The sequence below is a fragment of the Lactuca virosa genome, chromosome 1 (assembly GCF_052849685.1).
Source record: "Lactuca virosa cultivar CGN04683 chromosome 1, Lactuca_virosa_CGN04683_v6, whole genome shotgun sequence".
In the NCBI taxonomy this organism is placed as follows: domain Eukaryota; kingdom Viridiplantae; phylum Streptophyta; class Magnoliopsida; order Asterales; family Asteraceae; genus Lactuca; species Lactuca virosa.
Window position 1 is genome coordinate 210,907,102 of NC_136426.1, and position 24,720 is coordinate 210,931,821.

The 24,720-nt window shown below is 36.8% G+C and overlaps 1 long non-coding RNA gene across 2 annotated transcripts; it reads right to left on the bottom strand.

The window, feature by feature from the left end:
* Window positions 1–4,095: 4,095 nt before the first annotated feature.
* On the bottom strand, window positions 4,096–6,025 carry LOC145108526 (uncharacterized). Of its 2 annotated transcripts, none has more exons than XR_013708357.1 (4): window positions 5,383–6,025; window positions 5,020–5,109; window positions 4,365–4,400; window positions 4,096–4,292 (listed from the first exon to the last, which is right to left on the bottom strand). It is a non-coding gene; the product is annotated as an uncharacterized LOC145108526 (long non-coding RNA). The 2 variants fall into 2 exon arrangements; XR_013708358.1 differs by having other exon boundaries at window positions 5,200–6,025.
* Between the last annotated feature and the right edge of the window lie 18,695 nt (window positions 6,026–24,720).

The window sequence follows — 24,720 nt, forward strand, 5'->3', positions numbered from 1 at the left end:
TACTAAAGTTTTGGAAACTGATTCACTTTTTAATGTGTCTGAATTATACTTATATTCAAATTAACAACAATATTCTAATGCAAATGCATTTGGCAAGTTTTCTTGTTGTAAGGCGTTGTTTCGTCAAAAAACTAAGTTGTTTGGCATGAAACAAAACACAAGGGGAGTCTAAAAGAACCCTAACTCATGGGAGTCGAAATGGGATAAGGAAATCGTAGCTTATAGGTTCTTTTTCCAAATAGGGAAACCTCGATTTTAGTTGGCCAAAACTCAATAACAACTAATGGAGGTGGAAATATCAGTAAAGATGGTGGAGGTGGTGTATGATGGAAGAGGTTGTGGCGGTGGGTTTGAGGACGAAAGTTGGTAGTGTTTTAGAGTTGTAGTGATTGTATCAATTAGGGAGAGAAGGGTGTATGGTGGTAGGGCCGAAATGTTATTTATATCGGTTTCTTTTTCAAAAAAATAATAATAAACCAATATAAGTAATACATAATAAACAAAAAAATAAATAAATAATAATAATAAATAAATCATACATAAGTAAAGAAAATAAACAAGTAATATTTTATGTTTTAATTCAACGGGTCGTTTGAAATTTGTTTCTATTAAAATTCCAACTAGAGATTCTAATCTTGAACCCTTAATTGTCTTAATCTACAAGTAATATTATTGTTACTTCATACCGAAGGGTTACTACTTCTCTAAAAAAGACTGGAATACCATAAGCTTATGTTTACTCTTGAGATCCGGTTTCGGTTACATGTATAATTTGTTTGAATACTATTTCTCAAGTTTATTTGGTTAAATTCCATTGAAAACAGGCAATCCTGATAACATAGTAGAAGGAGAATGGGTTTTTTTCTCTTAAATACAAGCGATAATCTAACTACATACTCTAATTAATGGAGATGTCATATTGCAAAGCAGCACACTCTGTATGATGAATGGGGGGAAATAGGATTTGAAAATTCATTTGTTTATCAAGAAGGTCTTAAACCTACTCGAACCATTATAAACTTTTGGCGAATGGTCGAGTTCATCCTTAGGACCGTTCTAGACAGTGGGCAATGTAACGACCCAAAAATTTGAGTATTTGACTATACTCTATTCGACTTATTTGGCGTGTAGAGACAGTTTTGTTGTAGATAATAAAGTAGATTGTTATTTTGAAAAATGGCAGCATACTTTGAGTTTAAATGACATGTAGGGAGACACAACATCTTGTATGATTGACGTGGCGCGTCAACTTGTCCAGGTGGTGGACACATCTAGAAGGTATGGGATACATGGCAAACCAGGGGACATGTGGCAATTTTCAGAATTGTGATAAGGCAAAGTTGCAGTGTGTCTTTTTGATATGCGTTTTATGTTAATAGTACATGTAGCTAAATATGATGTCACATGTCTAAAAAAAGATGACCGACAATGTCTAGGTAATACATGTGGATGTGACACGTAGGCCCAATATATATATATATATATATATATATATATATATATATATATAGTGTAAAGTAGTTCTAGAAAGTTTTTATGGTGAAAGGAGAAAAGAGGGTATTCTAACAACAACTACCGAGATGGTATTTCTCGTAGACAATACTTGGCAAAGAATACATGGATGTAACAGGTCCATGACTAGACACAATGAAATGTATGGGACATTGATAGGAGGGGTTACTCCTTAGAAAGGAAATTTTTCTTAAAGGGTTTACTTTCTGATAAGGAAATATATACAACTTTTATGGTAGGGGTTACTCCTTAGCAATGAACTTTATTATAAAGGTTTTACTTTATGATAAGGAAATGTTTGCGACTTTGCATGGAGTGGTTACCCTTATCAAGGAACTATATTGGAAAGGGTTTACTTTCAGATAAGGTGGTGAACTATATTGGAAAGGGTTTACTTTCAGATAAGGTGGTTGATGGCAAGGGTTACATTCTTGAAATTGAAAGTTTTATTTATGTGGCTTTGTTAGAAAATGATTAATATGTAACAAGGATATTGGTTGGACATGGGGTACTTTCTAACAAAACGGTTGAATCGGGAATGGTTACTTGTTGGTGAATGGTTATGTGTAAAAAGTCATATATATTTGATGCTATCGTGGCATAGAATCCTCGTGTATGTAGTTCATCTTAAAAGCTTATGCTTTGGGGAATAGATTCCTTGTGTTTTGTCCTTTATGACTTGTTGAGTTTATAAAGATTGAAAGTGTTTTTATGATAATGAAATCTTGAAAGTTGAAAAGAGCAAAAATGGTTTATGTAAGACTTAGCAGACTCTTCACATTATATTGTTGTAACACCAAAATAGTTTGTGACTTTGATAAATTTATGAATGTTTTTGGTAAAACCATGTTTGATCGTGATTACATGTCATGATATTTGTACAACCATATTGATTTTTTGTTTGTTGAAAAGTAAGGGTGTTAGAGGAAAATGAGAGACCGTCCATGGCCTATTCTTTTAAAGGGCCCTCAATGTGTCGGTCTTATGTAGTAGTTTCTAAATAGAAAACATTTTCATCTCCCAAACTAAAAATTTTCCTGGTACATGTTCAACTACATTGTGAATTAATAAGGAAACCATTGGAAGTCTAAAATAAAAAAGAAGGTAGGAACAGTACCGAAATAAGGTAATAAAAAGATATTGGAAATTGAATTGTCGGATAATGTAGAGAAAATAGTCTCAAAGATCTCCAACAACCCTCCAAATAACAATAATAGAGAAAATAAATAGACACAAGAATATATATATATATATATATATATATATATATATATATATATATATATATATATATATATATATATATATATATATATATATATATGAAGAACTCCAAAACTGAAGAAAAAACATGGGTGTCCAACAAGAACGATCCACTATATGATATTTGTTACAATCACATAGACTAATATCTCAAACCTCCCCCAAATTACACTTACTCTCAAAAAAATTTACTAACATTTTTCTACACTTGAAGTGTATTGATTGGGATGCTTTGAAATCAAGTGTTGGACTACTTTTATATACTTGGAGTCTTCCCAAACTTTCATCCTTTTGCCAATGTGGGATAGGAACAACTAGTCATTTAGCAAAAAAAAAAAAAAAAAAAAAAAACTCAACACCTATGACCCTATAGAAGCTTGTAATGCTCCAATACTATTTTTTAACAAATATAAATCAATGTTTTTATTCTGAAAGGCTTCCCTCAAAATTCTATTAAATTTTTTATATCTCCATTTATAATTAATAGATTATCTAGGGTTTATTTTTTTGGATATAATCATTTTGATTGTGAAATTTATAAGTGCATTTTATTTTACTTTTTTCATCTCTTTGTGTTCACATATGTCATTGTTATGATAGTTGTTTCATTTCATACCAATTTTTTATAGTCACTTTTTAAGCATATAGGAAAGCCTGTTTTTGTAACATGTAAGAATTTATGTATTAAGATGCATCATTTAGTATTCATATATGTTATCACACAATGCCATGAGTTGGAAATGATAAAAAAAAATATGCATTAAGATGCATCCTTTTTGTTTATGGTAGGTAATATGATTAGTATGTTTGTAGCATATAGGTTGACAAGAAGCAATTGAATGCATTCTTTGTAACACATGTTATTACGAAAGAAAAAAATCTAAAATAATATAGAAACAATTTTTTGTTTGGAATATGGTTAACACTTTTATCAAATAAATACTCTGAGGGAAAACAAAATGGATATTTAATACAAAACTAGGAGGTGATCCCATGCTTTGCATGGGATGAGTATGGGATGTAGGTGGTTCTTATATAGAAATTGATTTACACCTAAAAATATTGAGATTACTGTAAGGATTCAAAATTCGGAAAAGTGTTGGAATTAAAAAAACGTAGGGTTTTATTATTCTTTTATTTTAATTAATATGTCTTTACTATGCTTTACTAAATACAATTTTAGACACAATCTTTCGGTAAATATTTTTCCAAACTACGATACAAATGCATTAACAAACCCAAAACAACCCACCCATTTTAACACCTTTGGTGATTAACAAAACTAAATAAACAAATAAGGAAAAAGAGTATGAATCGAAATACAAAAGGATTCTAGTAATAACTTTTGCAAATTAAATACAATCAAATCGACATTGTCCAATGAAAGAGTCCTTACTTCTTCACATTGTCCAAAAAAACTTTAAAAAACATAAACAAACTTTACATTGATAATCAATGATGATACATGTGACTACGTTTTCCCTTTCCCTTTCTCTAGCTCTGTAGAAAGCCCGAACCTAAGTTATATGAATATAATGTTGAGGTCATTGAATAAAAGTAAAAAAAATTAAAATTAAAATGAAACTCACCTTGGCATTAAATCGAGCACCTGGTGGGCATCAAACCTATAAAACATTAATAGAAATATAAGGTCATTCACATTACATGATGGTTATATTCTTCTAACAATCAGTTACTTACTATATTGCAACAAAACCAACTTCAATTGTAAATAATTTCAATTTATAGAATGGTGAAGAATTGAATCAATCAATAAGCAAATGAAGAAGTGCTGCTTGTTCCATTCAATACAACTCTACAAAACTCACCTTTATTTGATTTGTTTCACCCTCTCATATAAGATCAATAAGAACTCACTGAATACAAAGATTAAAACAAAGAAAAACAGTGTAATAATACTACAGTGTACTATTTCCTATAAGAGCAAAAAGTGAGTTTAGAACCAATCAAGATATACAGACAACTTTCACCGATATACAATAAAAGCAAAAAGCTTTAGATCATCACATATCAAAGCTTTTTCAGTAAGCTCATTCATGCAACCAATATGTACACTACAGTAAAGCTAATCTGATTCATTATCAACAAATGTCCTAATTTTTTGAAGAAAAAATGTTCAATTTGGCCTACAAACAATTAGCCCATAACTTTATGCAAAAATCCATCTAAAACTCATAACTTGAAAGAGCCATTATAATACTAAATGTTATCAGATTGCATTACCTGGACCAAAAGAATAAGGAAAATAACATCAACATCTGAAAACTGAATCTTATCCCGAAAACAACAGTGGTTCATATAAAAGGTGCTTATCTGTACAAATAACAACAGAAAATTAGGAAAATTAAGATTCAGAAATTTCAATCTTTATGAAATAAAAAAATATCCGGTCAATATACTGACATGGATATCATTCGCATTCTGAAACTGGTGACAAGCGTTGTCTTTAGATTCGAGAATGACAGAGATGAATGAAGCAAACGACAAAACTTTGAAAAAATAATTACTTTCATTCAACAGTAGTGGAAGTAACTCCTAATTGAAAAAGGAATTGACCTAAGCATAGTGGTTCATGGTGAGAATTACCTAAAAAAATAAATTATTGATTGAGCATGTACAGTCAACTCTCCTTACAAATCTATCAGAGTTTAGGAGAAGTGGAAACCAACGTTTCTCAGAGAAAGGGGGAGCGGTGAGAGGTATCAATTGATAGAGCCATGGTTTTTCCGGGTCTTCTTCTCCATCGGTGGCAATGTCGGTATTTTGCCCCAAATAAGTTCATAGGTTGTGGTAGCAGTGGGAGGGAACAGGAAAGGAACTCACCGCAAGACTTTGCATTTCATCATCTTTGACAACGAAAAACGGAATGCAAAAGTTGAAAAAAAGCGTAGAGCCCTAATCGTATACAGAAACATATGGAGAGCGAACACGACGTCAAATCGAGAATTTGTTCATCAAGTGAAGTTTGTCTTCCTCCGTATCGTCCTCTGTTATGCTATGAACAGAGAAATCAACAGATGGAAAATAGAAAATGGTGTGAGAAACGATGAGGATGATGATGGTGGTGGTCTTTCAAGTCTTTCAAGAAGACACGACGAACAATAGTTGAAAAGATATTAAACGGTGACGAAGGCAAACGATTGACGGTGAATAACATCCGCCTTCTTCTGATCGGAAGACCCAACGGTGGACAATAGATGCCGAGCAGCAGAGGACAACATATGGCGAAAGGTTATCACCCGTGTTTTACACTACACGGGAATAATAATTAAATTAGACAAAACTTCAAACATGTCCCTGTAGTTTTCAAAAATATCAAGTTTAATTTCTAAGTTCAAAAAACCTTAAAGATGGTCCCTGTGGTTTCAAAACTTTTAAAATTTGGTCCTTCCGGCTCATTCTGTTAGCATTTCACCGTTAACTCATTTTTTAATAAAATATTGCAGGGGTAATTTCGTCATTTCAGTTGTAACCTTCTTTCTTTAATATTAAATGATTACCTATTGCTTGCACGTCACCACCCGTCCCTCTCCCAAGAAGATAACCAGTTACATCTATATTCATCGGGTTCATTCCCATCGTAGAAGCAAGAACAGAAATTGGGATTTAGGGTTTTAAGCTGCAGGAATTGCAATGGTGTTATCAATATGGTGTTTTTGAGAAAAATTTGTAACCATGGAGGACCTAGGAAAAAGATACGGTACAATACTACAACAAAACTTGTTTTTTCTTGGTCGATTGTGTTCACGTAGAGAAATCATTGATTTTACTTATTCTTTTTTTTGTGTTTGCAGAAGGATGTGACAACTATTTCACGTTGAAGATATACTACAGTGGTGTCTTCACCAAAGCACCTGGAAGGAAATACGTTGATGGTGTTGTAGCAAATGTAGATGATGTTGACACTGATTTATTTTCAGTTCATAAGCTTGACGACATGGTTCGAGAACTAGGGTACAAAACTGAGCAAACCCTTTACTACCATTTTTGTATCCCTGAATACCCTTTGGACTATGGCTTAATGCCTTTAGGTAATGACCAAGATGTACTTAAAATGGTATCATATGTCCCTAAACACAGACTTATTAGGATGTATATTGAAACTGGTCAGACAAGGGTAGCTAGTTATTACAAGTCTCCTTCTAAAGTTGTTATTGAAGAGTTGGAGCCTGATAGTGTGTCACCTGAAATGAATAGAAAGAAACCTTGTAGGAGAGAAGCAGGATCATGTAGTAGAAAGCTTGATCTAAACAAGTCTATGAACCCTGATTATGAGCAGTCACAAGTATTAGATGTTGATGAAGGGCATGATTACTCAAAGATTATTCTGCCATTTATAAGGTCACAAGCTAGCAAACAAAGTCATGAATCATGAAATTGAAACTCAAGAAGAAGTGATCACTAGTGCAGTTGAAACTGAAGAACCATCGGGAACTTACCATGTACAGGAACCAAGCTGCCAAGCTGATGATGGAGCTAATATTGCAACAGTTGATGACTATGAACCATTTATAGAGGATTACTCACTTTATGTTGATTATGATGCTGAGTTTAATGTTCAAACTTCATTTGAACAACAACCAGAAGTGGATTATCTAGAGGGTATGGTGAGTGATGATAGTGGAGAGGCTTTCTACTCTGAGAGTGGCCATGGTTCTGAGGATAGTGGAGATGATTCTGATGACAGTGAATTCAATGTGGATGAGTCTAACATACAATTTGATGTAGATGTAGACATGAGTGAATTCCATAATGCTGTTGATGTAGATGAACATGGAATCTTGAACAATCATTCAAAAGATGTAGGGAATGACATGGTTGATGATGAGTTGGAAGTTATTTCCACTGATGATTGTCAATTTGCGGGATTTCATGAAGATGATAGGAAGAGACTGCTAAAAGAGTTGAGTAAGTCAAGTACATGCTCACATGGAGAGGTTCATGTAAAACCATTTCAGATTGGCCAGGTCTTCAAAACCAAGCGTGATATTAAAAACTACATGAACTCACACGCTGTAGCAACAAGGAGGTCTTTATACATAGCCAAAAATGACAAAATCCGGATTAGGGTGAAATGTAAAGGTGTTGTAAGTAAGCCATCTAAAGTAGTTGATGGTGGTGGGCCCTCAACTAGAAGTAGGGCAAAGTGCAAGGGTAAAGATGTAATTGCCAATAAAGGTACATGTCCATGGGCAGTCCAAATATCGAGGGCTAATGAAAATCAGGATTGGTTGGTGAAAACAGTACAGGATGAGCATAAATGTTTGCAGATAAGGGCGATTAAAGCTTGCACTTCCAGATACGTAGCAAACTTAATTGTTCAACAAATTCAGAGTAACCCTAAAATTCCAGTGAAAGCTTTACACGAAGAGTTGTGCAAGAAACTAGAGGTAGGAATGTCATTGCAAAAGGTTGCTAGGGCAAAGTCAATGGTTGAACGTATCATTAGTGGGGACTACCAAGTACAGTATGGATTTTTGAGGGATTATGTGTTGGAGCTACTCAACACTAATCCTGATACAACAGTTCGGATTGATGTGTATCCAGAAACCTACCTGTCTATTACCACAAGAACTTTTAAAAGAATATATGTCTTTCTGGGTGCATTGAAGTTAGGATTCAAATCTAGGTTAAGAGATTTTCTAGGTCTGGATGGAACTTTCATGAAGGGCCCTTACCCTGGGCAAGTGTTAACTGCTGTAGGGTTGGACTCAAACAATGGCATATACCTTGTAGCATATGCAGTGGTAGAGACAGAATCAACAAGTAGTTGGACCTGGTTCTTGGAACTGCTAGGAGAAGATCTGGATCTGGGCCCAAATTCAAACTTTACATTCATTTCAGATAGACAAAAGGTGTGTATCACCTAACTTTTTTTTAGTACCATTTCTAAATAAATTTGGTTAACTAATGTTGCATACATTGACTTTTGTATAGGGAATAATACCAGCAATGGAGAAGGTATTCCCTAGTGTAGAACACAGGTTCTGTTTGAGGCATATCCAGGAAAACATGAAGAAACAGTGGAAAGGAAAAGACTTAAGTGACCAGCTTTGGGAGTGTGGTAGAGTAACAACAGTCAATCATTTTAACAGAGCAATAGATGAGTTGAAGAAGATCAATGAAGAGGCTCATGCTTGGGTGTGTAAGATCCCAGCAAACACTTGGGCTAAATCTCACTTTAGTGGTAAGTTTCTAGAAATTTATTGATAAATGTTAATCTTCCATGTTGTGTGTTTACTAAATGTGTAATTGTCTTCTCTTAATATCTATTATTCAGGAAGGGCACATAATGATTGTTTGTTGAATAACCTTTGTGAGGTATTCAATTCTAAGCTAGATGAAGGTAGGGATAAACCTATTATCACTTGCTTAGAGTATATTAGAGAGTATCTCATGAAGAGGTTATGTGTGGTGCAAAAGGAAATAGATAAGTGTGAAGGACTTCTAACCCCTACTGCAACTATAGTGTTTGAAAAGATTAAGACTGATGCAACTAAGTATGTGGCTAAATACAATGGGACAGGAAAGTACCAAGTGGCAAGCACATGGCAAGACCAGTATGTGGTAAACTTGAATGACCAAAGTTGCAGTTGTAGGTTTTGGGAGATTACAGGTTTCCTATGTAGACATGTTGTTTGTGCTATATGGGATAAAATTGAAAATGGTGAAAATGTCCAACATGTTGATGAATGGGTCCATCCTTGCTATAGGTTATCAACATGGAAAGCCATGTATTTCAACAAAATTGATCCATTGAATGGATGTTCAATGTGGCCTAAAAGTGACTGCCCATTCACTTTACTTCCACCAAAACATAAAACACAGGTTTGTATTTCAAGTAGACCAAATATATAGTATACATGTGAACATGGAATGAATTCAATTTTAACTATAGTATATCAATATGTGTAGGTTGGGAGGCCTAAGAAGAAGAGAAGGCGGGGTGTTGATGAGCCAAACAGCCAAGCTGGTAGATTGAGCAGGAAATATTTGGCAGTCACTTGTTCAAAGTGTCATAACAAAGGGCACAATTCCAGAACATGTAAAGGGCAAGGAGGCAGTGGTGAAGTTGGAGGGGGCTGAAAACTATTTTTAGTAGTTATTAGGATGCTTGTGTTGTAGGTCTTTTGAAACTTAAGTCATGTGTACTTGTTTGAAGATGTGTTAAGAACTTGAAAACTTTGCATGTAATGCTTGTGTTGTAGGTCTTTTGAAAACTTTGCATGATGGTTGTGTTAAGAACTTTAAAACTTTGCATGTAATGGTGTGTATGCACTTTTTGGTAATGAATTAATATGTTTTGTGTACTACCCTTCACAGATCAATTAATAACATTGTACATTTCAATTGTAAATGAAAACCATCTTAAAGATGCATTTACAATACACTTAACAATTCCATTTCAAAAACATTCAAGAAATTGAACAATCAACTATAACAAACTACATTCCATTATCATTACCATTACCACTCCATTACACATTAATCTGATACATAAACCAAATACAACAACACCAATTCCAAAACCCCCTACATAAACTGAAAGCAAAAAAACCCCTATTCCATTAAAATAAAATAAAAACCCCTGCAATGGTTACAAACCAAAAACCAAGACTCCATTACCATCCAAACCTTCACACGATACTTAGAGATTAAAATAATACCATAAAAATCACCCATTAACAAAACAACATCAACTGGTAGTTCCACAATTCTGCATTTGCAATGGCAACCCTCTCTTCCAATCGGTTCATTGATCTTATCAAACCTGGAATCACCACCAATGCCCTAGCACACATAGGAGGATCAGACCATTGAAGGAACCCACATCTTGTACAGTTCCAAAATTGTCTTCCAAGGTTACGATCCGTCCATGAAGTGATCTTCATTGCTTCAGTCCCACATCTGCAAGTCACCATCTTTGAATCAGAAGCGATTGGATGTCGTGAAGGGTGCAACGGTCGAGCAACAGTGGAAGGGAGAAGAGATGACGACTGATAAAGGTAAAGGGTTTGCCCAAAAATCGGACATGCAATTTCTTTTAAAGAAAGAAGGTTACAACTGAAATGACGAAATTACCCCTGCAATATTTTATTAAAAAAATGAGTTAACGGTGAAATGCTAACGGAGTGAGTTAAAAGTTTTGAAACCACAGGGACCATCTGTGAGGTTTTTTGAACTTAGGGATTAAACTTGATATTTTTGGAAACCACAGGGACCATTTTTGAAGTTTTGTCATTAAATTAACATATATAATATAAAAACAAAGTCAACAATTAAAATTTTGCAATTAGTTATTTGAATATGAAAGGCAAAATTACGAACTTCCAAAAGTAATCGTCTACATAAAAAAAAATCAAATATATATTTTTTTTATAAAAAGAAGAGTTTCATAATCTCAAATTTTGTAATCCTCCATGAATTTTATATTATGTGCAAAACTTTTGTTTTTATGAAATTCTCACAACCAAAAATATCAATTTATTTAGATAAAAAAAAACTCTAATATTTTTAGTAATATGTTTACTAAGAACTCATAAGTACTGTAAAAGCATAGTAAAAGCAGTCCACAAAATCAAAAAATAACAAAATTGTTTCTTGGTGAAATTACATCATTCTGCATAAACATGCATTTTATGTTGTATTACACCTTGCCGCACTTCATAAATCAAAATATAACCAACAATACTTCATCATACTTCAGAAAAATAGAAGGTCTACATCGCTAAATTGCTAAGATTTAACTCCTGATAACACGATTAATAGGAAATCAAACACCAAGTAATGAACCAAAAATGTCGAAGAGGATGCAAATGATTTCAATATGATAAAACTGGTAATATCACAAAACATTGATCATGTTAGCAAGAAAGCACAAATAAATGATTTGATAATGAAGCATAGTCTTTGTACTATCCTTTCAGAGTCATTTTGTTTTAGAAAAAACTAACCTTATATCTCAAAAAAATTCATTCTAAAGTGTAATTTCATCACTTTTTCAATTCCCGAATTGGACGTCACTTAAAAGATTATGTTAACACATGTCATATTCGTTTCACACAAGGGTAAACCAGTCATTTTCCTTCTTTCAAATAATGGTAAGCCGTATAAAAGAGAGAAGGAAAACAATTGTTTTCCCTATAAATTACGTATGCTCCTTGTTTTAAGACATTTACGACTATTCCTCCTTGGAGGTAGAATGAAGCCACCAAAAAGTCCAAAGAATCACTATTTTTAGATTTTGAAAGAGTTTAAAATTCTTAACACATTTTAAGTGGTAATTATCGGGTATCAATTAATCTACACACACTCACATTGCATTTAGCCTAATCAGGGGATAAATGAAAGATATATCAATGAGCTTTCCTTTGTTTTTCTACTAATTTCATTCCAATTGAATTACCCATTCCATTAATTCAACAATTCCATTAAGCAAACATATCATGTTAAATATTATGTTTACATCTTTAAGTGATTTCACCTTAAATACAGGTATATATTTAAAAGAGAATCTAGCATGCATGAACAACTCAAGAAACCTTGTGTTTATTGTAGCATGTATTCACCTTCGTCCATCTTACACTTAAACAACAAAATACAGTAACTTACGGATTATACTACTATATAGTTTTGGTTAAGCATTTAATCAAACACATAGTGTGCATAAAATATAAAATAGATAAGATAAAAGGAAGAACAAATGTAATTGTAGATGGAAAAGTGGGACCAAGTCTACATGTTTTGCTACAAAACAACCGACTATCTTATACAAAATTAAGAGTTCCATTAAAAACTCAGAGAGATAGGAGTAGGTACATGAAATCGACCAAAAAAAGGAGCAGCTGTAAATGCAATTTCCATTTCATAATGGAATTACATAATCAACCACACAACCAATCTTTAAAAACCTCCACCCATAACTTAGTACCTTACAACTCTCTTTAGCAATATATTTTTCAAGAAAAAAAATAAAAAATTACCAATGCTCATAAAAACAATCAAAATTATATGAATAAGAACTGAACAAACAAATAAGCATGAATAAAAAATGAAAACAATCTCAATCTGACATTCAATATTGATAAAGAAAAATTCTAACAAATCAAATGTAAAGACCTACACATAAGATGTAATTATATGATCTAGAACATCCACTCTTTGGTCTTTCCGGTTCTCATGTTGATAAAAAGAAAAAAACACATCAAAAGTAGAGGGTCAATAGTGAGTTGTTTTTCGAAAAGGGAACAGAACTAAAAAAGCTTACTGAGATATTGTGGATGAACATAAAAATCAAAATTACGAATACTCCTACAGGGTTAAAAAAAATTAAAACATTTTTGCTCTTAGTAAAATCAATTAAAAGTTACATAAATGTGGCATGTAAAAAAATTACCTGAACTGCAAAAAGCCATGGTTAATACTACCAATGCGCCCAATTCCTCTACTCTGCCTAATCACCTGAAGCGGAAAATAGAAAAATAGTGATTTCAAGGGTTATATATTACCTGAAGTTTTTTGTTGTGTGTTCACAGATCTGGTGAACACGTGCACATAAAGAAAATTTTGAGCAAGATGCAAATCTAGAAAAACCACCCTCCTTTTCTTTTACGCCCCTCCCCTACGTCTTCATAAAAGAAATCCTTGAATGTCCAGATCTCGATTTCTCGGTAAAGTGGATTTGACATTATGAATTAGTCTTTCCTGGAAAAAAATTATGAATAAGAGATAAGTTCGTTATCTAAAACAGTAAATCTTTAACCTCAATATAAAGAGTGTCTTTGGAAGGGTCGATTTCTAAGATATGAACTTTTGAATCAAATGTAATCCCTAAAAAATTGATGGTGTGAGTTCTTAGGGTTTTAGAGAGCAGCGGCAGATTATTAAAGGGAGATGATGGATAAATCTTCATAGAATAATAGAATATGAGGGGTTATCAATTTCATAAATTTGGCTCAAAGTTTGGAAACTTCCTGATTTTATGCAATCTAGTTAACAAATTAACAAATTTAACAAATTAGAAATTAAGATAGGATTTTAGTTTGAGCGGGAACACGAGAGAAATTGAATATAGGAGGCTTTTATTAAATAACTAGGCGAATACCCGCGCGTTGCGCAGAATATTAGTATATAGTTGAAATATTTATAAATATATATGTTTTTGTTAATTATAACAATGAGGTTGTTGTTAACTTTGATATAATAATTCTTATACTAAGTTGTTATTAAACATTGATTTTTTTTAATGATATTGCAATGCATGTATATATCTATTAAAACTATATAATATTCATCGTCTCAATGAGTTCTACTCGCGGGTTACTCATAAATAAAATTAAAAATAATATATGGCTTAATGTTATTTATATTTGATGTCATTGTTAAATAATTTTTGAAATTTTTTTTGCTTAACATTTTAATTTCTATCATTGTAATTATTTAAAAACATCAAACATTGTTTTTTTCTTTTTAAAGGTAACAATATAATTTTTTACATAATGTTACTTTTGACTATTGTTGTTGTAAATTATTTTTAAACTACTTATTTAGAAACTCTTAATGATTATAAAAATAGTTTTAGATTTTTTTAGTTATTTTGGGATTACAATTTAGGTTTTGCATTTAACACTACAATTTACATTTTTAACAATTTATAAGATAATCTTTGGATTTTATTTTAAGTTTAATTGAAATTTCAACTTAATAAATATTAAAATTAATCTATGGTATTGATATTTATATCCTAACACATTTCATCTTTTACCCTAATATTACATGTTATTCAAAATACAACGTTTTCATTTTTAGAAATATATTAATGTTCTTTTTTTTTGTATTTGATGGGTTCTTTAATTTCTATCAAAGCCAAAACATCCAACAAATACTACGAAACCTATGTTTGTTTATCACCACACACCTCTACTGCTCTGCTTCAATCTAGATTACGCAAATGCAACTGCACAAAGTGACATTTATATCCATTAATATCGACTAAGTAAATATTGTGTTGTACTTATTATTTGTTAAATGCATATCGATGCATCGTATTAATTTTCATATTCCAACATCGGCAAACTAAAACCACATAGACATAGCCTGGATACCAACATCTAATTTATATTATGCCACAAAAATGCTTGGTTGAGACTAAATGTATATATACAAAAAAAATGAAAGCTAAAAGGATTACATTCTCATGACTTGAAACAAGGAGCATGACAACTCATTGGTATCAGTTGTACCGGTACAACATTAAAATATGCATGACATGCCTTTAGTTGACATGTGATATTTTATAGGATCAAATAGGAAATCATGACTTTAATGGAAACTAAGACCAACTGACATGTAAAACAATTTATATATATCAATACATTTGTTAATATGACTTCAAATTTTCCAATATCTTCTAGGGTTCAATAAATCCACATTGTGATGCCAACGATGAATATTTCACTGTTTTCCATCTTTTTTATATTCTTAAATATTAAAATGGTTTTAACAAAAAATCTTAAGAAAAAAAATCTTACACGCATGGATACATATGGAAGTGTCAAATAGTGAAGGTAGAGATAATTTCCATTGTTGAAGGAATGATGATGAAAATCGAATCTATTCAAAGAATTTAAAATGATCAGCAAGATTTGTTTGTGTATGCATGAGTCAAATATTAATTTAGTACCTGTAGTGAATGGAAATAGGTGCATCTTTATGCAAAAGTTTCTACCCCGAATATAACATGTGACATACCGGAAGCAACCACACATTGAACAGTTGGTAAAAACAAAAAAAATATTGAAATTTATATGAAAAACAATACACACGTAAAATTATTTTTTCCTTCTTTAAAGGTCCTTAATCCTTGCAAAATATGACAAAGATGTTCCTATTATGCACCGTATTTATACTTGGTATTGTTATGTTTGATGTTGTTCATGATATTTTTACATTAAAGAACCAATTAATAATCATTATTAAAAAATATTTTGAGTGGTATTAATTAAATTAGGGGTTTCAAATGCATAAGAATCAAGAAAATTAAATCAGGGGTTTTCAAATGCATAAGAATCAAGGAAAAATGGTTCCTTTATGAAATATATAGATTAGAAGTTTCATACCGCCTCCTCTTTCCTACTTTGAGGGAAAACAAAATATGGTATCACAAAATCCTGCTTACTGCTATGCAGTTCTACCTAGATCGGCCGCCCTGCTCCGCCGCTTTACTGTCCCCTCCCTGTTCAGCGCTCTTCCAGTTTGCTCCGCCCGTTCCTCCCTGCTCAGTCCTACATCATCGACTGCTCCTCAATATCAAAATCGATTCTCCTGGAATGATCAAATCAGTGAAGTCTGATCCTCAAATAAATGATTTTGGAGTTGTTGATCAAATCCCTTGGTGTAAAATCAAAATACATCCTCTATTTGTCTCTAACCGTTGGTAACGTGCTTGCTTTTTGTATATTATGGATTTTGTTTTTGTTTGAATTTATGAAATAGGGCAAAGATAAAATGGCATCTTATTCTATATGTCAGCACTGGAATCGGATGTAGTTTTAAAAGAACTTCACCTCTGTTAACTAAACAATCATGATTCCAGAACATAACAAACATGAGCATTAATATGGACATAATTTATGTGTAGCATGGTCAAACCAACCTACGATTCATATTTTGGTTCCTTTGTTTTGGCATCACTAAGCTTAATTGTTACACATTTACCATCTCTTGCTGGAGTAATCTGTCAATTGATAAACATAACTGAACAAACATGAACATGGATGCCTAGCCCCCAAAAGTATTAATTATAAATGGTTACTAAAACTAGCAGACTTTATTAACCATTCAATTGATATTAGTCTCTATACATTAGCGATGTATGGAAGAAACTAATTATGTTGTCATGCATAGAAGGTAGGGGTGAGCAAAAACCGAACCGCAAACCGAAAACCGCAAAAAAAACCGCAAAACCGAGACCAAAAAACCGAAACAAAAATCGACGGTGCGGTTTCTACCTTTACGAAAACCGAAAGTTTTCGGTGCAGTGCGGTTTCTAGTTTTGAAAAAACCGCAAAAAAACCGAACCGCACCGATTTATATATATATATATATATATATATATATATATATATATATATATATATATATATATATATATATATATATATATGTTTGTGTGTGTGTAAAAGGTGAAATCATGTGTGTAAACTAAGAAATCATATGTCTTGTTGTATGTAAAAGAATACAATAAATTAATTATATATATAGTGGATTTAAAATAATATATATGTGTTGTGTGTGCAAAATAATAAAAGAAAATATGTAAAAAAATGCAACAGACAGATTGCTTATATATTTGTTGTGGCTATCCCACATCGTTTGATAAAGAAAAAAAATGAGGAATATAACTTATAAATGGACATAGCTAAAGATGATATGTATAAAAGATTTGGTTCTGCTGACCGGTTGGTTACTTTGAACCAAGTGGTTCCATTCCACAAAGTTAAACTGTTATGGACCGAGTTGGTTCTATTTTAGTCCGAGTTGTTCTCATTTCAACTTTTGGTTCCATTTTTGACCGAGTTGGTTTTATTTTGGACATGAAAAACCGTATCATTTTAACCGCAAAACCAAACCAAATTATTTTTCGGTTAAAAAAACCGAAACAAAACCGCAAAGTTCGGTTTTTCATTATGAATAACCGCAACTTGCGGTTTGCGGTTCGGTTTAGTCCAAAAACCGCACCGAACCGCACCATGCTCACCCCTAATAGAAGGTGTAACGACGTAAATTTTCAAAACAATTTTTCATTTTTAAATCATACTTTCAATCACATGATAATCACAAAACATAATGTATCACTGTGTCATAACAAAAACATGTCCCAGAATCTCAATAACATAAACTCCATTAGTGTGTACGGATCATGCCGGCGCCTTCCTGCGATCCTCGCTAGTACCTGAAACACATATCATAACAACTGTAAGCATAAATGCTTAGTGAGTTCCCCAAAATACCACATACCACACATACGCCTTTCCAGGCCATAACTCTGTAGGATCTTCCGATCCATGTGTCTCAGGGACTTCCGTCCCAAATCCCGGTTGACCTTCCGGTCGTACCCGTATCGACCTTCCGGTCGGTAACCTCTTGACCTTCCGGTCCATATCATCTTGACCTTCCGGTCCATACCATACATAACATACATAGCACATACATATCACATAACCGCATATAGCACATACATCTCATAGCATACAAGACCTTCCGGTCACACATAAGTACCCTTCCAGGTACAGTATAGTGAGAAGACTCACCTCAATGAAGTCGGATAAACTCTCGTGCTCAACGTCCCGACTTAGCCTCCTCCTATTATTCAAATAACATCCTGATCAATATTCTCTCATGATCTAATCTCTACAAACTGGGTAGAAGGCCATTCTACCCTTCCCTGAACTCTCCTGAATCAGTCTTGACCAGAACCCTAAAGTCAACGAAAGTCAACGGTCAAACTTCGACCCGACTCGTCGAGTGCACATGGGCGACTCCGCGAGTCCATGCGGGTCCTCTGAATCCTTTCAGCCTCTCTTGGCTCGTCGAGTCATCCTTCCACTCGACGAGTTACACCTGTCACGAATCGCGGGGCAACCCCGACTCGACTCGTCGAGTCCACTTACGCACTCGGCGAGTTGCCTCCATTCTCATACTCAAATGACCTTCTGAGGTCAGATCTGTTCTTCTAATCCATAGATCTGACCTTCCCAATCTCAATAAACATGTAAAGGTTCGATCTTGATACTCATGCAATGTCCAAATAACTCTACTTGATGAATTAGCCCCAAATACAACATCCTAAGTCTATTTCTTCCACAACTCATCATAAAGAAAGATGGATAAAGTTCTCTGGACCACTGTGGGTCCAGATCTGAAGTCTAAACATGATAAGGGACCATATTCCCAATAAATCAACCCAATAAAGGGTATAGAAAACCCTAGATGCATGGATTCTTTAACAAAACAGAAAAAGGATCGATATGCTACCTCAAGGATGATGTCCTTTGCTTGAAATCCACAAATATGCAACCTCCTTGGCCTCCTCTAAGCTGGAACCACCTTCTTCTTGCAAAACCAACCCACAAAGATCAAATAATGGCTTCTTCCCTCACACAACGCTCAAGCACTTCTAGGGTTTCTATCAAGGGTCTGGTAGCCGCAAATGGTGGCTATAAAGGTCCTTAAATAGGGCTCAGGCCCTGAGATTTAGGGTTTCATTTAATAGCGCGGACTCGCCGAGTCCACGCATGGACTCGCCGAATCCTTCATTAAATCAGACCAAAAATGCGCGATCCCACTCGGCGAGTCTGAGCGCCTACTCGCCGAGTCCCTCTCTAAAATTCAATATAAATACTTAAAATAAGATACCTGGGAATCGGGATGTTACAATTCTCCCCCACTAGAATCAGACTTCGCCCTCGAAGTCCTGCTCGACAAACAACTCTGGATGCTGCTCTCGCATCTCCAACTCCGGCTCCCAGGTCAGCTCGGACCCTTTCCGATGTTGCCACTGAACCTGCACCAGTGACACCTCCTTGTTCCTCAGAACCTTGATCTTCCGATCCCGGATCGCGATTGGCCTCTCCGCATAATTCAGGCTCGCATCCACCTGAATATCCTCCAGTGGTACCACCGCCGACTCGTCGGCTATACACGTCCTCAACTGAGACAGGTGGAAGGTATCATGAATCTGGCTCAACTCCGCAGGTAGCTCTAACCGATATGCTACCTTGCCCACCCTCGCGGTCACCCTGAATGGAACGATGTACCGGGGCCCCAGCTTGCCCCTCTTCCTGAATCGGATCACTCCTTTCCAAGGAGATACTTTCAGGAGTACAAAGTCCCCCACCTGAAACTCCAGCTCGGATCGTCGCTGATCCGCATATGTAACATCCCAAAAATACAGGCCAAAAATTTCATTTTTATTTATGTTATTACATAAAACCATCAGTATAAAAACATTCATAATAAAGTCTCATGTCCAAACCCAAGTGACAGTAATCCAAAACATAGTATCATAAAACCATATCAGAGCGTAATCCCCAAGGATCTCATGTGCGGAAAACATAGTGTGATGCGTTGCGATCAAGCCGGCTCCTTTCCTTTGAAAACGAAGTACCTGAAACCAAAACTGTAAACCGTAAGCACAAAGCTTAGTGAGTTCCCCCATCATACCACATACCATACAAACATATAACATACATATACTGTCAGGCATATCTGGGTGCCCGACCTACCCCTTCGGTCCTTTCGACCGGATACTGCCTAGCATATCTGGGTGCTGGCCTCCCCTTCGGTCCTTTCGACCGGATACTGCCTAGCATATCTGGGTGCTGGCCTCCCCTTCGGTCCTTTCGACCGGATACTGCCTAGCATATCTGGGTGCTGGCCTCCCCTTCGGTCCTCTCGACCGGATACTGGGGACTATTTCACCCCTACTACTACCACATAAAACCCTAGCATATAAACATAAATCACATATTGCCTAGCATATCTGGGTGCTGGCCTACCCCTTCGGTCCTGGCGACCGGTAACCGGGGACTATTTCACCCCCTACTACTGCCACATAAAACCCTAGCATATAAACATAAATCACATATTGCCTAGCATATCTGGGTGCTGGCCTACCCCTTCGGTCCTGGCGACCGGTAACCGGGGACTATTTCACCCCCTACTACTACCACATAATATCATAGCATATAAACATAAATCACATACTACCTAGCATATCCGGGTGCTGGCCTCCCCTTCGGTCCTCTCGACCGGATACTGGGGACTATCTCCCCTACTGCTAACATCATATCATACTAGCACATAACATATCAGGTAGTAGCAAACCTAGATGAATATCACAAAGACAATCATCTAACATACAACCCCTACTGGTGGGCTGACATTGTGGCCGTAGACCCACCGCTACTGGAAGGTAACTCACCTCACACTACTGAAGTCCCGTAGACACAATCCCACTCTGCTGAAGTCCCGTAGACTCAACCCCAGCTGCTGGATGACAGATTCCCGAACTGTCAACACCAAAATAACACCCAATTAATAATTGGGTTCCACTACATAACCATAAGTACATGATTTGGGTAATTACTACATTACCCTTAGCTTGGCTTAATTCAAGCCCAAGGCCCAATCCATAGGCCCAAAGTCAATAAGGAATCAAAGCCCAACACATGGTCTCCTTCTAAATCCCAACCTCATATAATCATTAAGGCCCAAGCTATGACCCAATTTTCCAAATTGGGCCCAAACCCCTTACATGGGCCTTACCCTAGGCCCATTAAATTATTCTAGTCCAATTGCTTGGCTTTGGATGGCCCATTAATAACCCAATCATCAAGGCCCAATAAAGAGGCCCAAGTGAAATTAGGGTTTCTCATAGAATGATGATTAGGGTTAAGTTTCCTACTTAACCCATTAGGGACTTAATCCTCTAAGGACTTAATCCATTAAGTCCAATATTGCTTAGATTAGTCTTTGCCAATGATTATTATTTAATATCTCAAGTTATTAAATAATTCCCGTGTGCGCGTCCCAATTAATTCTCAAAATTAGGGTTTTATTGGCATTAGGGTTTTCCAATCCAAGTATTAGCCCATTTATCAATTTGTTGGCCTTTTATGTCAATTAGGGCTTTATTGGGCCTATTAGGCCCACTAGAATATCATTAAGCTCATTAGGGTTTTCACTAAGCCCATTAGGCTTCATTGGGCCCATTAGGGTTTCAAGCACCCCAAACGAGTCAACACAATCCGGCAAGGCACACCGCCACCCGACACGGCGGCCGGTGGCGGCAGCCACCACCCTACGGTGGTGGTTTGATTTTCTTTTCATTATTTTCTTTCCGGTTACATTTTACAATGCTAATCTCTAAAATAACACACACACAACTAGACTAAACACACACACACACACACACACAACCACCTGTGGTGGCCGGCGGTAGCGAGTAGCGGCAGCCACCACCCTATGGTGGTGGTGATGCCTTTTCGAGCAATCCAGCTAGACCAAACACATACATCACATACACCTGCTTTCTTCTTGCAAGATGAACCCAATCCACCCACCTGGTGGCGCGTGGAGGCAGCGGCGGCAGTAGATGGCGGCAACAGCAGCAGCTAGTGGCGGTGTGACGACAGTAGCCACCATGGCCGGCTGCCATGGTGGTCCTTCACATCTTCACTCGACAGAGGGCCGATATGCATGCGAATCCACCTCGAATCCTTGAGAAGCATTACAACATACCTCCACAACCACTATTCTAATGGCGACGACGACCGGAGGTGTTTTCCACGAAGATGAGACCACCGCATGGAGCGATGGCAACAGCGACAGCATGAGCTAGCCGATACGGAGAAGTAATGGGAGGAGGAGGAGGAGCGTCCGAAAACACCAGCAACACCGCTCTGAGGTCGTCCCCGGTAGCCTTGGCGTCGCTCAAGGTGGTCCTTCTTCCGTGCATGGCGCTACCAGCAGCGAAGCCACGATGACATCTTGTTGGAGAGGCATGCTCGGGACTTCATCTGGTCGGAGAGCATGAGGGAACTCGGAGTGGTGACGGCTGATGAATCAAGTGGCGGCTGATGAATCATTAGGGTTAGGGTTTGAATGACAAGGGAGGCGGGTTATAAATCCCGACCACACAATATCTTTTGGCAATATTACACTTCTGGTCCCTCCCTAAAGCATTTTATCAAGTGTAATCCAAATTTTACCCTTTCTACCCTGGCTTTGGAAATCTTCCTCAAATTAAATCCGATAATTACCATTTAAACCCTCAACATAAAAATCATTTACATCTTAGGTACAATATTTACCAAATAGTCCCCAATGTCTTAATTATTACATGTTCAGTCCTTCCACCACATTTCCTTTTAAATTAATTCCAAATAACTACTACAGGGTCCCTGTCTTCATATATATTTACAAACTAAGTTCGGAACTTACACTTTTAATCCCTGACTTCTAAAGTCTTTACAATTAGCTCCTCGAAACCAACACCCGGCATATATAATTATTTATTTTAGGGCTACCTTTCATTCATTATTTTGTTTATTTATTTAATAAATAAACGGGTGTTATAGCATAACTCTTCTGACGACTCTGAGCCGTCAATAACCTCTGTCTAACCTGGTGTATCTGCTCTGTCGTCTGCAGCACTATCTCAGTGCTACCCATCACACGCTGCCCTACCTCTCCCTAGCAAATGGGAGTCCGACACCTCCTCCCATACAACAACTCGAAGGGAGGCATTCCAATACTAGAATGGTGGCTGTTGTTGTAGGAAAACTCAGCCAACGGCAAGTACGTGTCCCAACTTCCTCCGAAGTCCAACATACATGCTCGAAGCATGTCCTCGAGCGTCTGAATCGTCCGTTCACTCTGCCCGTCCGTCTGTGGGCGGTAGGCGGTACTGAAATACAACCTCGTACCCAACTCCTCGTGGAACTTCTTCTAGAACCTGGAAGTGAAACGTACATCTCGATCTGACACAATCGAGATCGGTACTCCATGACGCGATACCACCTCTCTCACATACAACTCTGCCAACCTCTCAGCAGAAGAGCTCTCACTGATAGCAAGAAAATGCACGCTCTTCGTCAGCCGGTCGACGATCACCCAAATTGCATCGACACCCCTCGCGGTCCTCGGCAATTTGGTGATGAAATCCATGGAAATATGTTCCCACTTCCACTGGGGAACCTCAAGCGGCCGCAACTTAGCATGCGGACGCTGGTGCTCGGCTTTAACCTTGCGACAGGTCAAGCACCTCTCGACAAACCACGCGACGTCCCTCTTCATACAGGGCCACCAATAATCTTTCTTCAGGTCCAAATACATCTTAGTGGCCCCGGGATGGATCGAGAACCTCGATCTATGTGCCTCCTCCATCAGAATGGTACGTGCCCCACCTGCATACGACACCCAAATCCGACCTTGAAAGGTCATCAACCCTCGACTGTCGGTAACAAACCCAGGTACCTGTCCAATCACCCGCTCCCTCTTGCTGTTCTCCGGTGTCACGGCCTCTGCCTGGGCCTCCCGAATGGTGTCCAACACCGGAGTCATCACTGTCAATCTCATACAAGTGCCTCGAATCGGGGCACTCTCCGCCCTACGACTCAGCGCATCAGCTACAACATTAGCTTTGCCCGGGTGGTACAGGATCTCACAATCGTAATCCTTTACCACGTACAACCATCTCCTCTAACGCATATTCAGATTGGGCTGATCCATCAAATATTTCAAGCTCTTGTGGTCCGTGTATATGGTACACCGAACCCCATACAAATAATGACGCCATATCTTGAGGGCGAACACCACTGCCCCCAACTCCAGATCGTGGGTGGGATATCTCGTCTCATGAGGCTTCAGCTGCCTCGATGCATACGCTATCACATGCCCTCTCTGCATAAGCACCGCACCCAACCCCGATCTTGATGCGTCATAATACACCACAAAATCCTCCATCCCTTCCAGGAGGGCTAACACAGGGGCTTCGCATAACTTCTAGCGAAGTGTCTCAAACGAGGTCTGCTGCTCCGGACCCCATGAAAAAGCAACACCCTTCCGGGTCAACCTGGTGAGAGGCACGACGATCTTGGAGAAATCTCTGATAAATCTCCGATAGTAGCCGGCCAATCCTAGAAAACTCCTGATCTCGGTGGGAGATCTTGGAACCTCCCAACTCATAACCGCCTCAATCTTGGCCGGATCGACCAAGATCCCATCCTGGTTGACGAGATGCCCCAAGAACTGGACCTCCCGTAACCAGAACTCGCACTTGGAGAATTTGGCATAAAGCCTCTCCGTCCTCAATACCCCGAGAATCTCTCTCAGATGCTCCTCGTGCTGCTCTCTAGATCT